The sequence below is a fragment of the Gasterosteus aculeatus genome, unplaced genomic scaffold (genome assembly GCF_964276395.1).
Source record: "Gasterosteus aculeatus unplaced genomic scaffold, fGasAcu3.hap1.1 HAP1_SCAFFOLD_25, whole genome shotgun sequence".
Taxonomy (NCBI): domain Eukaryota; kingdom Metazoa; phylum Chordata; class Actinopteri; order Perciformes; family Gasterosteidae; genus Gasterosteus; species Gasterosteus aculeatus.
In genome coordinates, this window is record NW_027554884.1 from 272,501 (window position 1) to 285,000 (window position 12,500).

The following is a 12,500-nucleotide window of genomic DNA, read 5'->3' on the forward strand; positions in this document are numbered from 1 at the left end:
CCAATTCGGCCGTTGTGGGCCTCTGGAGGTGTTTGGGTCCGTGTTCCGGGCTCTGGGGGTGTCTGGTAGAGAGATCCGGGTTCTGGTGTCTTTTTCCTGGCTTAATTCGGCCGTTGTGGGCCCCTGGAGGTGTTTGCGGACCTCCGCGGGTGAAATAATGGAAAAAAAAAAAAGTTAAAGTTTCCAGTCGGGACTATGTGGAGCGAAAAAAACCCGGACTTTTTTGGCTCCGTCAGAAACTAAGTAAAAGTCGGAATATGTGAAGGAAAGCCCAGAAAATGCCTGGGCTTTTTTAGATCGCTTCGATAAATTTTTTTTTAGCTCACATCACTGGGCCACCAGGTCGCAGATTTCAGAAACCTGGTTTTCGGAAACAGAGATCTCCAGGACAGGGCCCCGAGCTTCGGGGGGAGCGTTCCCCAGCTGGACCTAAGCATAGTGGGCCAGGCCCCGGGCGGAAAGACGCTCCTGGAGCCGAGATACAGGGGTGGCCCCCCGCGCGACTTACCCGATTTCGGAGCACTATTTTCGGACAGTGATGGCAGAGCAGTGGGTGTACCGCATGGAGGAAAATAACAGCTCCAGAGAGCGGCAGAGACCAGACCAAGTCCCAGAACGGCACACTGTTCCCGGACAGTGATGGCAGACCAGCAGGTGTACCGCATGGATGAATAAAGAGCTCCAGAGAGCGGCAGAACCCAGACCAAGTCCCAGAACGACACACTATTCCCGGACAGTGATGGCAGAACAGCAGGTGTACCGCATGGATGAATAAAGAGCTCCAGAGAGCGTGATATCCCAGACCATGACCCAGAACGGCACACTGTTCCCGGACAGTGATGGCAGAACAGCAGGTGTACCGCATGGATGAATAAAGAGTTCCAGAGAGCGGCAGAGACCAGACCAAGTCCCAGAACGACACACTATTCCCGGACAGTGATGGCAGACCAGCAGGTGTACCGCATGGATGAATAAAGAGTTCCAGAGAGCGTGATATCCCAGACCATGACCCAGAACGGCACACTGTTCCCGGACAGTGATGGCAGAACAGCAGGTGTACCGCATGGATGAATAAAGAGCTCCAGAGAGCGGCAGAACCCAGACCAAGTCCCAGAACGACACACTATTCCCGGACAGTGATGGCAGAACAGCAGGTGTACCGCATGGATGAATAAAGAGCTCCAGAGAGCGGCAGAACCCAGACCAAGTCCCAGAACGACACACTATTCCCGGACAGTGATGGCAGACCAGCAGGTGTACCGCATGGATGAATAAAGAGCTCCAGAGAGCGGCAGAACCCAGACCAAGTCCCAGAACGACACACTATTCCCGGACAGTGATGGCAGAACAGCAGGTGTACCGCATGGATGAATAAAGAGCTCCAGAGAGCGGCAGAACCCAGACCAAGTCCCAGAACGACACACTATTCCCGGACAGTGATGGCAGACCAGCAGGTGTACCGCATGGATGAATAAAGAGCTCCAGAGAGCGGAAGAACCCAGACCAAGTCCCAGAAAGACACACTATTCCCGGACAGTGATGGCAGAACAGCAGGTGTACCGCATGGATGAATACACAGTTCCAGAGAGCGGGAGATCCCGGCCGATGTCCGATGACGAAGCACTGCATGGGACACTTTGAAGGAAGGGTCGGTCTCCTGGATGAAAAGAACTTTAATTTTCTGACTTAAAATACGGAGTTAAAGTTTCCAGTCGGGACGATAAGGAGGGCAAAAAAACCCGGACTTTTTTGGCTCCGTCAGAAACTAAGTAAAAGTCGGACTATGTGAAGGAAAGCTCAGAAAATGCCTGGAGAATTTTGAGCGGACCGGAAAAAAAAAGTTCCAGCCGACATCACTGGGCCACCAGGTCGCAGATTCCTGAAACCCGGTTTTTAGAAACATAGGCCTCCAGTCGTGAAGACCGGCGTTTGTGCGGTTCGGATCCGACTCAGACCTCAGTATTTTCGGACACCCTCGGACAGTGGCGGGGGTGGAAGAACCGGAGCCTCATGCAGAACTGGCTGTCGGGGAGCAAGCGGACGCTACCCCGGCAGGAGGCATCATTCCGGGCACTGTGGCTGATCGGTAGCTTTCGTGGATGGATGACTGAGCGAACGAACGAGATGACGGCGGTGCGTCCTGGCTGATGTCCCAGTACGGGGCACTATTCTCGGATGCTGATGGCAGAACAGCAGGTGCAGTGGACGGATGAACACACAGTTCCAGACAGCGTGATATCCCAGACCATGTCCCAGAACGGCCCACTATTCTCGGATGCTGATGTCAGAACAGCAGGTGCAGTGGATGGATGAACACACAGTTCCAGACAGCGGGAGATCCCAGACCATGTCCCAGAACGGCACACCATTCTCGGATGCTGATGTCAGAACAGCAGGTGTAACGTATGGATGAACACACAGTTCCAGACAGCGGGAGATCCCAGACCATGTCCCAGAACGGCGCACTATTCTCGGATGCTGATGTCAGAACAGCAGGTGCAGCGGATGGACTAATACACAGTTCCAGAGAGCGTGAGATCCCGGCTGATATCCGATGAAGAAGCGCTATTGTCGGACACTGATGGCAGAACAGCAGGTGCAGCGGATGGATGAAATAAACAGTTCCATGGAGCGGTATTTCCCGACAGATATCCGATGACGGAGGACCACTTGGGACGCTTTGAAGGAAGGGTCGGTCTCCTGGATGAAAAAGACTTTAATTTTCTGACTTAAAAAAAAAGTTAAAGTTTCCAGTCGGGACGATAAGGAGGGCAAAAAAACCCGGACTTTTTTGGCTCCGTCAGAAACTAAGTAAAAGTCGGAATATGTGGCGCAAAGCCCTAAAATCCCCTGGAGAATTTTGAGCGGACCGGAAAAAAAAAGTTCCAGCTGACATCACTGGGCCACCAGGTCGCAGATTTCAGAAACCTGGTTTTCGGAAACACAGGGCTCCAGGGCTGAGACCCGGGCTTCGTGGGGAGCGTTCCCCAGCTGGGCCTAAGCATCTTCGGACAACTTTGGGCGGAAAAGCGGGTTCGGGAACCGGGATACGGGGCGGGTTACGCGGCGTGACCTGCCCGAGTGCAGTGCACTATTCCCGGACACTCATCTACTTAAAATCTCCCTGATTACCTGCCAGAACAGAGCAGATCCAGAGAGCGGTATTTCACGGCAGATATCCGATGATGAAGCGCTGTTGTCGGACACTGATGGCAGAACAGCAGGTGCGGTGGATGAAATAAACAGTTCCAGAGAGCGGTATTTCACGGCAGTTATCCGATGATGAAGCGCTGTTGTCGGACGCTGATGGCAGAACAGCAGGTGCGGTGGATGAAATAAACAGTTCCAGAGAGCGTGAGATCCCGGCTGATATCCGATGAAGAAGCGCTATTGTCGGACACTGATGGCAGAACAGCAGGTGCAGTGGATGGATGAATTAAACAGTTCCAGAGAGCGTAAGATCCCAGCTGATATCCGATGAAAAAGCACTGTTCTCGGACACTGATGGCAGAACGGCAGGTGCACTGGATGGATGAAATAAACAGTTCCAGAGAGCGTGAGATCCCGGCTGATATCCGATGAAGAAGCGCTATTGTCGGACACTGATGGCAGAACAGCAGGTGCGGTGGATGGATGAAAGAAACAGTTCCAGAGAGCGGTATTTCACGGCAGATATCCGATGATGAAGCGCTATTGTCGGACACTGATGGCAGAACAGCAGGTGCAGTGGATGGATGAAGTAAACAGTTCCATAGAGCAGGAGATCCCAGACCATGTCCCATAACGGCACACTATTCTCGGATGCTGATGTCAGAACAGCAGGTGCAGCGGACGGACTAATACACAGTTCCAGAGAGCGGTATTTCACGACAGATATCCGATGATGAAGCGCTATTGTCGGACACTGATGGCAGAACAGCAGGTGCACTGGATGAAGGAAATAAACAGAACATAGTTCCAGAGAGCGTGATATCCCAGACCAAGTCCCAGAACGGCGCGCTATTGTCGGACACTGATGGCAGAACAGCAGGTGCACTGGATGAAGGAAATAAACAGAACATAGTTCCAGAGAGCGGGATATCCCAGACCAAGTCCCAGAACGGCCCACTATTCCCGGACACTCATCTACTTAAAATCTCCCTGATTACCTGCCAGAACAGAGCAGATCCAGAGAGCGGTATTTCACGGCAGATATCCGATGATGAAGCGCTGTTGTCGGACACTGATGGCAGAACAGCAGGTGCGGTGGATGAAATAAACAGTTCCAGAGAGCGGTATTTCACGACAGATATCCGATGATGAAGCGCTATTGTCGGACACTGATGGCAGAACAGCAGTTGCACTGGATGAAGGAAATAATCAGAACATAGTTCCAGAGAGCGGGATATCCCAGACCATGTCCCAGTACGGGACACTATTCTCGGATGCTGATGTCAGAACAGCAGGTGCAGTGGATGAAGGAAATAATCAGAACACAGTTCCAGAGAGCGGGATATGCCAGACCATGTCCCAGTACGGGACACTATTCTCGGATGCTGATGTCAGAACAGCAGGTGCAGTGGATGGATGAAATAAACAGTTCCAGAGAGCGTGAGATCCCGGCTGATATCCGATGAAGAAGCACTGTTCACGGACACTGATGGCAGAACAGCAGGTGCAGCGGATGGATGAATACACAGTTCCAGACAGTGGGAGATCCCTGACCATGTCCCAGTACGGGACACTATTCTCGGATGCTGATGTCAGAACAGCAGGTGCAGTGGATGAAGGAAATAATCAGAACATAGTTCCAGAGAGCGGGATATCCCAGACCATGTCCCAGTACGGGACACTATTCTCGGATGCTGATGTCAGAACAGCAGGTGCAGTGGATGAAGGAAATAATCAGAACATAGTTCCAGAGAGCGGGATATCCCAGACCATGTCCCAGTACGGGACATTATTCTCGGATGCTGATGTCAGAACAGCAGGTGCAGTGGATGAAGGAAATAATCAGAACATAGTTCCAGAGAGCGGGATATCCCAGACCATGTCCCAGTACGGGACACTATTCTCGGATGCTGATGTCAGAACAGCAGGTGCAGTGGATGAAGGAAATAATCAGAACACAGTTCCAGAGAGCGGGATATGCCAGACCATGTCCCAGTACGGGACACTATTCTCGGATGCTGATGTCAGAACAGCAGGTGCAGTGGATGAAGGAAATAATCAGAACATAGTTCCAGAGAGCGGGATATCCCAGACCATGTCCCAGTACGGGACACTATTCTCGGATGCTGATGTCAGAACAGCAGGTGCAGTGGATGAAGGAAATAAACAGAACACAGTTCCATGGAGCGGGAGATCCCAGACCATGTCCCAGTACGGGACACTATTCTCGGATGCTGATGTCAGAACAGCAGGTGCAGTGGATGAAGGAAATAATCAGAACACAGTTCCAGAGAGCGGGATATGCCAGACCATGTCCCAGTACGGGACACTATTCTCGGATGCTGATGTCAGAACAGCAGGTGCAGTGGATGGATGAAATAAACAGTTCCAGAGAGCGTGAGATCCCGGCTGATATCCGATGAAGAAGCACTGTTCACGGACACTGATGGCAGAACAGCAGGTGCAGCGGATGGATGAATACACAGTTCCAGACAGTGGGAGATCCCTGACCATGTCCCAGTACGGGACACTATTCTCGGATGCTGATGTCAGAACAGCAGGTGCAGCGGACGGACTAATACACAGTTCCAGAGAGCGGTATTTCACGACAGATATCCGATGATGAAGCGCTATTGTCGGACACTGATGGCAGAACAGCAGGTGCACTGGATGAAGGAAATAAACAGAACATAGTTCCAGAGAGCGTGATATCCCAGACCAAGTCCCAGAATGGCGCGCTATTGTCGGACACTGATGGCAGAACAGCAGGTGCACTGGATGAAGGAAATAAACAGAACATAGTTCCAGAGAGCGTGATATCCCAGACCAAGTCCCAGAACGGCCCACTATTCCCGGACACTCATCTACTTAAAATCTCCCTGATTACCTGCCAGAACAGAGCAGATCCAGAGAGCGGTATTTCACGGCAGATATCCGATGATGAAGCGCTATTGTCGGACACTGATGGCAGAACAGCAGGTGCACTGGATGAAGGAAATGAACAGAACATAGTTCCAGAGAGCGGGATATGCGAGACCATGTCCCAGTACGGGACACTATTCTCGGATGCTGATGTCAGAACAGCAGGTGCAGTGGATGGATGAAATAAACAGTTCCAGAGAGCGTGAGATCCCGGCTGATATCCGATGAAGAAGCACTGTTCACGGACACTGATGGCAGAACAGCAGGTGCAGCGGATGGATGAAATAAACAGTTCCATGGAGCGGTATTTCCCGACAGATATCCGATGACGAAGGACCACTTGGGACGCTTTGAAGGAAGGGTCGGTCTCCTGGATGAAAAGGACTTTAATTTTCTGACTTAAAAAAAAAGTTAAAGTTTCCAGTCGGGACGATAAGGAGGGCAAAAAAACCCGGACTTTTTTGGCTCCGTCAGAAACTAAGTAAAAGTCGGAATATGTGGCGCAAAGCCCTAAAATCCCCTGGAGAATTTTGAGCGGACCGGAAAAAAAAAGTTCCAGCTGACATCACTGGGCCACCAGGTCGCAGATTTCAGAAACCTGGTTTTTGGAAACACAGGGCTCCAGGGCTGAGACCCGGGCTTCGTGGGGAGCGTTCCCCAGCTGGGCCTAAGCATCTTCGGACAACTTTGGGCGGAAAAGCGGGTTCGGGAACCGGGATATGGGGCGGGTTACGCGGCGTGACCTGCCCGAGTGCAGTGCACTATTCCCGGACACTCATCTACTTAAAATCCCCCTGATTACCTGCCAGAACAGAGCAGATCCAGAGAGCGGTATTTCACGGCAGCTATCCGATGATGAAGCGCTGTTGTCGGACACTGATGGCAGAACAGCAGGTGCAGTGGATGAAGGAAATAATCAGAACACAGTTCCAGAGAGCGGGATATGCCAGACCATGTCCCAGTACGGGACACTATTCTCGGATGCTGATGCCAGAACAGCAGGTGCAGTGGATGAAGGAAATAAACAGAACACAGTTCCAGAGAGCGGGAGATCCCAGACCATGTCCCAGTACGGGACACTATTCTCGGATGCTGATGCCAGAACAGCAGGTGCAGTGGATGAAGGAAATAAACAGAACACAGTTCCATGGAGCGGGAGATCCCAGACCATGTCCCAGTACGGGACACTATTCTCGGATGCTGATGCCAGAACAGCAGGTGCAGTGGATGAAGGAAATAAACAGAACACAGTTCCATGGAGCGGGAGATCCCAGACCATGTCCCAGTACGGGACACTATTCTCGGATGCTGATGTCAGAACAGCAGGTGCAGTGGATGAAGGAAATAATCAGAACACAGTTCCAGAGAGCGGGATATGCCAGACCATGTCCCAGTACGGGACACTATTCTCGGATGCTGATGTCAGAACAGCAGGTGCAGTGGATGAAGGAAATAATCAGAACATAGTTCCAGAGAGCGGGATATGCCAGACCATGTCCCAGTACGGGACACTATTCTCGGATGCTGATGCCAGAACAGCAGGTGCAGTGGATGAAGGAAATAAACAGAACACAGTTCCATGGAGCGGGAGATCCCAGACCATGTCCCAGTACGGGACACTATTCTCGGATGCTGATGTCAGAACAGCAGGTGCAGTGGATGAAGGAAATAAACAGAACACAGTTCCATGGAGCGGGAGATCCCAGACCATGTCCCAGTACGGGACACTATTCTCGGATGCTGATGTCAGAACAGCAGGTGCAGTGGATGAAGGAAATAAACAGAACACAGTTCCATGGAGCGGGAGATCCCAGACCATGTCCCAGTACGGGACACTATTCTCGGATGCTGATGCCAGAACAGCAGGTGCAGTGGATGAAGGAAATAAACAGAACACAGTTCCATGGAGCGGGAGATCCCAGACCATGTCCCAGTACGGGACACTATTCTCGGATGCTGATGCCAGAACAGCAGGTGCAGTGGATGAAGGAAATAAACAGAACACAGTTCCATGGAGCGGGAGATCCCAGACCATGTCCCAGTACGGGACACTATTCTCGGATGCTGATGTCAGAACAGCAGGTGCAGTGGATGAAGGAAATAATCAGAACACAGTTCCAGAGAGCGGGATATGCCAGACCATGTCCCAGTACGACACACTATTCTCGGATGCTGATGTCAGAACAGCAGGTGCAGTGGATGAAGGAAATAATCAGAACATAGTTCCAGAGAGCGGGATATGCCAGACCATGTCCCAGTACGGGACACTATTCTCGGATGCTGATGCCAGAACAGCAGGTGCAGTGGATGAAGGAAATAAACAGAACACAGTTCCATGGAGCGGGAGATCCCAGACCATGTCCCAGTACGGGACACTATTCTCGGATGCTGATGTCAGAACAGCAGGTGCAGTGGATGAAGGAAATAAACAGAACACAGTTCCATGGAGCGGGAGATCCCAGACCATGTCCCAGTACGGGACACTATTCTCGGATGCTGATGTCAGAACAGCAGGTGCAGTGGATGAAGGAAATAAACAGAACACAGTTCCATGGAGCGGGAGATCCCAGACCATGTCCCAGTACGGGACACTATTCTCGGATGCTGATGTCAGAACAGCAGGTGCAGTGGATGGATGAAATAAACAGAACACAGTTCCATGGAGCGGGAGATCCCAGACCATGTCCCAGTACGGGACACTATTCTCGGATGCTGATGTCAGAACAGCAGGTGCAGTGGATGAAGGAAATAATCAGAACACAGTTCCAGAGAGCGGGATATGCCAGACCATGTCCCAGTACGGGACACTATTCTCGGATGCTGATGTCAGAACAGCAGGTGCAGTGGATGAAGGAAATAATCAGAACATAGTTCCAGAGAGCGGGATATCCCAGACCATGTCCCAGTACGGGACACTATTCTCGGATGCTGATGTCAGAACAGCAGGTGCAGTGGATGGATGAAATAAACAGTTCCAGAGAGCGTGAGATCCCGGCTGATATCCGATGAAGAAGCACTGTTCACGGACACTGATGGCAGAACAGCAGGTGCAGCGGATGGATGAATACACAGTTCCAGACAGTGGGAGATCCCTGACCATGTCCCAGTACGGGACACTATTCTCGGATGCTGATGTCAGAACAGCAGGTGCAGCGGACGGACTAATACACAGTTCCAGAGAGCGGTATTTCACGACAGATATCCGATGATGAAGCGCTATTGTCGGACACTGATGGCAGAACAGCAGGTGCACTGGATGAAGGAAATAAACAGAACATAGTTCCAGAGAGCGTGATATCCCAGACCAAGTCCCAGAATGGCGCGCTATTGTCGGACACTGATGGCAGAACAGCAGGTGCACTGGATGAAGGAAATAAACAGAACATAGTTCCAGAGAGCGTGATATCCCAGACCAAGTCCCAGAACGGCCCACTATTCCCGGACACTCATCTACTTAAAATCTCCCTGATTACCTGCCAGAACAGAGCAGATCCAGAGAGCGGTATTTCACGGCAGATATCCGATGATGAAGCGCTATTGTCGGACACTGATGGCAGAACAGCAGGTGCACTGGATGAAGGAAATGAACAGAACATAGTTCCAGAGAGCGGGATATGCGAGACCATGTCCCAGTACGGGACACTATTCTCGGATGCTGATGTCAGAACAGCAGGTGCAGTGGATGGATGAAATAAACAGTTCCAGAGAGCGTGAGATCCCGGCTGATATCCGATGAAGAAGCACTGTTCACGGACACTGATGGCAGAACAGCAGGTGCAGCGGATGGATGAAATAAACAGTTCCATGGAGCGGTATTTCCCGACAGATATCCGATGACGAAGGACCACTTGGGACGCTTTGAAGGAAGGGTCGGTCTCCTGGATGAAAAGGACTTTAATTTTCTGACTTAAAAAAAAAGTTAAAGTTTCCAGTCGGGACGATAAGGAGGGCAAAAAAACCCGGACTTTTTTGGCTCCGTCAGAAACTAAGTAAAAGTCGGAATATGTGGCGCAAAGCCCTAAAATCCCCTGGAGAATTTTGAGCGGACCGGAAAAAAAAAGTTCCAGCTGACATCACTGGGCCACCAGGTCGCAGATTTCAGAAACCTGGTTTTTGGAAACACAGGGCTCCAGGGCTGAGACCCGGGCTTCGTGGGGAGCGTTCCCCAGCTGGGCCTAAGCATCTTCGGACAACTTTGGGCGGAAAAGCGGGTTCGGGAACCGGGATATGGGGCGGGTTACGCGGCGTGACCTGCCCGAGTGCAGTGCACTATTCCCGGACACTCATCTACTTAAAATCCCCCTGATTACCTGCCAGAACAGAGCAGATCCAGAGAGCGGTATTTCACGGCAGCTATCCGATGATGAAGCGCTGTTGTCGGACACTGATGGCAGAACAGCAGGTGCAGTGGATGAAGGAAATAATCAGAACACAGTTCCAGAGAGCGGGATATGCCAGACCATGTCCCAGTACGGGACACTATTCTCGGATGCTGATGCCAGAACAGCAGGTGCAGTGGATGAAGGAAATAAACAGAACACAGTTCCAGAGAGCGGGAGATCCCAGACCATGTCCCAGTACGGGACACTATTCTCGGATGCTGATGCCAGAACAGCAGGTGCAGTGGATGAAGGAAATAAACAGAACACAGTTCCATGGAGCGGGAGATCCCAGACCATGTCCCAGTACGGGACACTATTCTCGGATGCTGATGCCAGAACAGCAGGTGCAGTGGATGAAGGAAATAAACAGAACACAGTTCCATGGAGCGGGAGATCCCAGACCATGTCCCAGTACGGGACACTATTCTCGGATGCTGATGTCAGAACAGCAGGTGCAGTGGATGAAGGAAATAATCAGAACACAGTTCCAGAGAGCGGGATATGCCAGACCATGTCCCAGTACGGGACACTATTCTCGGATGCTGATGTCAGAACAGCAGGTGCAGTGGATGAAGGAAATAATCAGAACATAGTTCCAGAGAGCGGGATATGCCAGACCATGTCCCAGTACGGGACACTATTCTCGGATGCTGATGCCAGAACAGCAGGTGCAGTGGATGAAGGAAATAAACAGAACACAGTTCCATGGAGCGGGAGATCCCAGACCATGTCCCAGTACGGGACACTATTCTCGGATGCTGATGTCAGAACAGCAGGTGCAGTGGATGAAGGAAATAAACAGAACACAGTTCCATGGAGCGGGAGATCCCAGACCATGTCCCAGTACGGGACACTATTCTCGGATGCTGATGTCAGAACAGCAGGTGCAGTGGATGAAGGAAATAAACAGAACACAGTTCCATGGAGCGGGAGATCCCAGACCATGTCCCAGTACGGGCCACTATTCTCGGATGCTGATGTCAGAACAGCAGGTGCGGTGGATGGATGAAATAAACAGTTCCAGAGAGCGTGAGATCCCGGCTGATATCCGATGAAGAAGCGCTGTTGTCGGACACTGATGGCAGAACAGCAGGTGCGGTGGATGGATGAAAGAAACAGTTCCAGAGAGCGGTATCTCACGGCAGTTATCCGATGATGAAGCGCTATTGTCGGACACTGATGGCAGAACAGCAGGTGCAGTGGATGGATGAAGTAAACAGTTCCATAGAGCAGGAGATCCCAGACCATGTCCCATAACGGCACACTATTCTCGGATGCTGATGTCAGAACAGCAGGTGTAACGCATGGATGAATACAGAGTTCCAGAGAGCGGGATATGCCAGACCATGTCCCAGTACGGGACACTATTCTCGGATGCTGATGTCAGAACAGCAGGTGCAGTGGATGGATGAAATAAACAGTTCCATAGAGCGGTATTTCCCGACAGATATCCGACGACGAAGGACCATTTGGGACGCTTTGCAGGAAGGGTCGGTCTCCTGGATGAAAAGGACTTTAATTTTCTGACTTAAAATACGAAGTTAAAGTTTCCAGTCGGGACGATAAGGAGGGCAAAAAAACCCGGACTTTTTTGGCTCCGTCAGAAACTAAGTAAAAGTCGGACTATGTGAAGGAAAGCTCAGAAAATGCCTGGAGAATTTTGAGCGGACTGGAAAAAAAAAGTTGTAGCCGACATCACTGGGCCACCAGGTCGCAGATTTCAGAAACCTGGTTTTTAGAAACATAGGCCTCCAGGAGTGAGGACCGACGTTTGTGCGTTTTGGATCCGACTCAGACCTCAGTATTTTCGGACGCCCTCGGACAGTGGCGAGGGTGAACGAACCGGAGCCTCGTTCCGGGCACTGTGGCTGGTCGGTGGGTTTCGCGGATGGATCGCTGAGCGAGAGAGATGGCGGCGGGGCGGCCCGCCTCCGGTGCGCCCTGGCTTCGGCCGGGGCGCGCCGGTGGGTGAAACACTTTGATCGAACGAGATTGCTCGAGCGGAGGCGGGGCGGCCCGCCTCCGGTGCGCGCGCCCGCCGGCGGT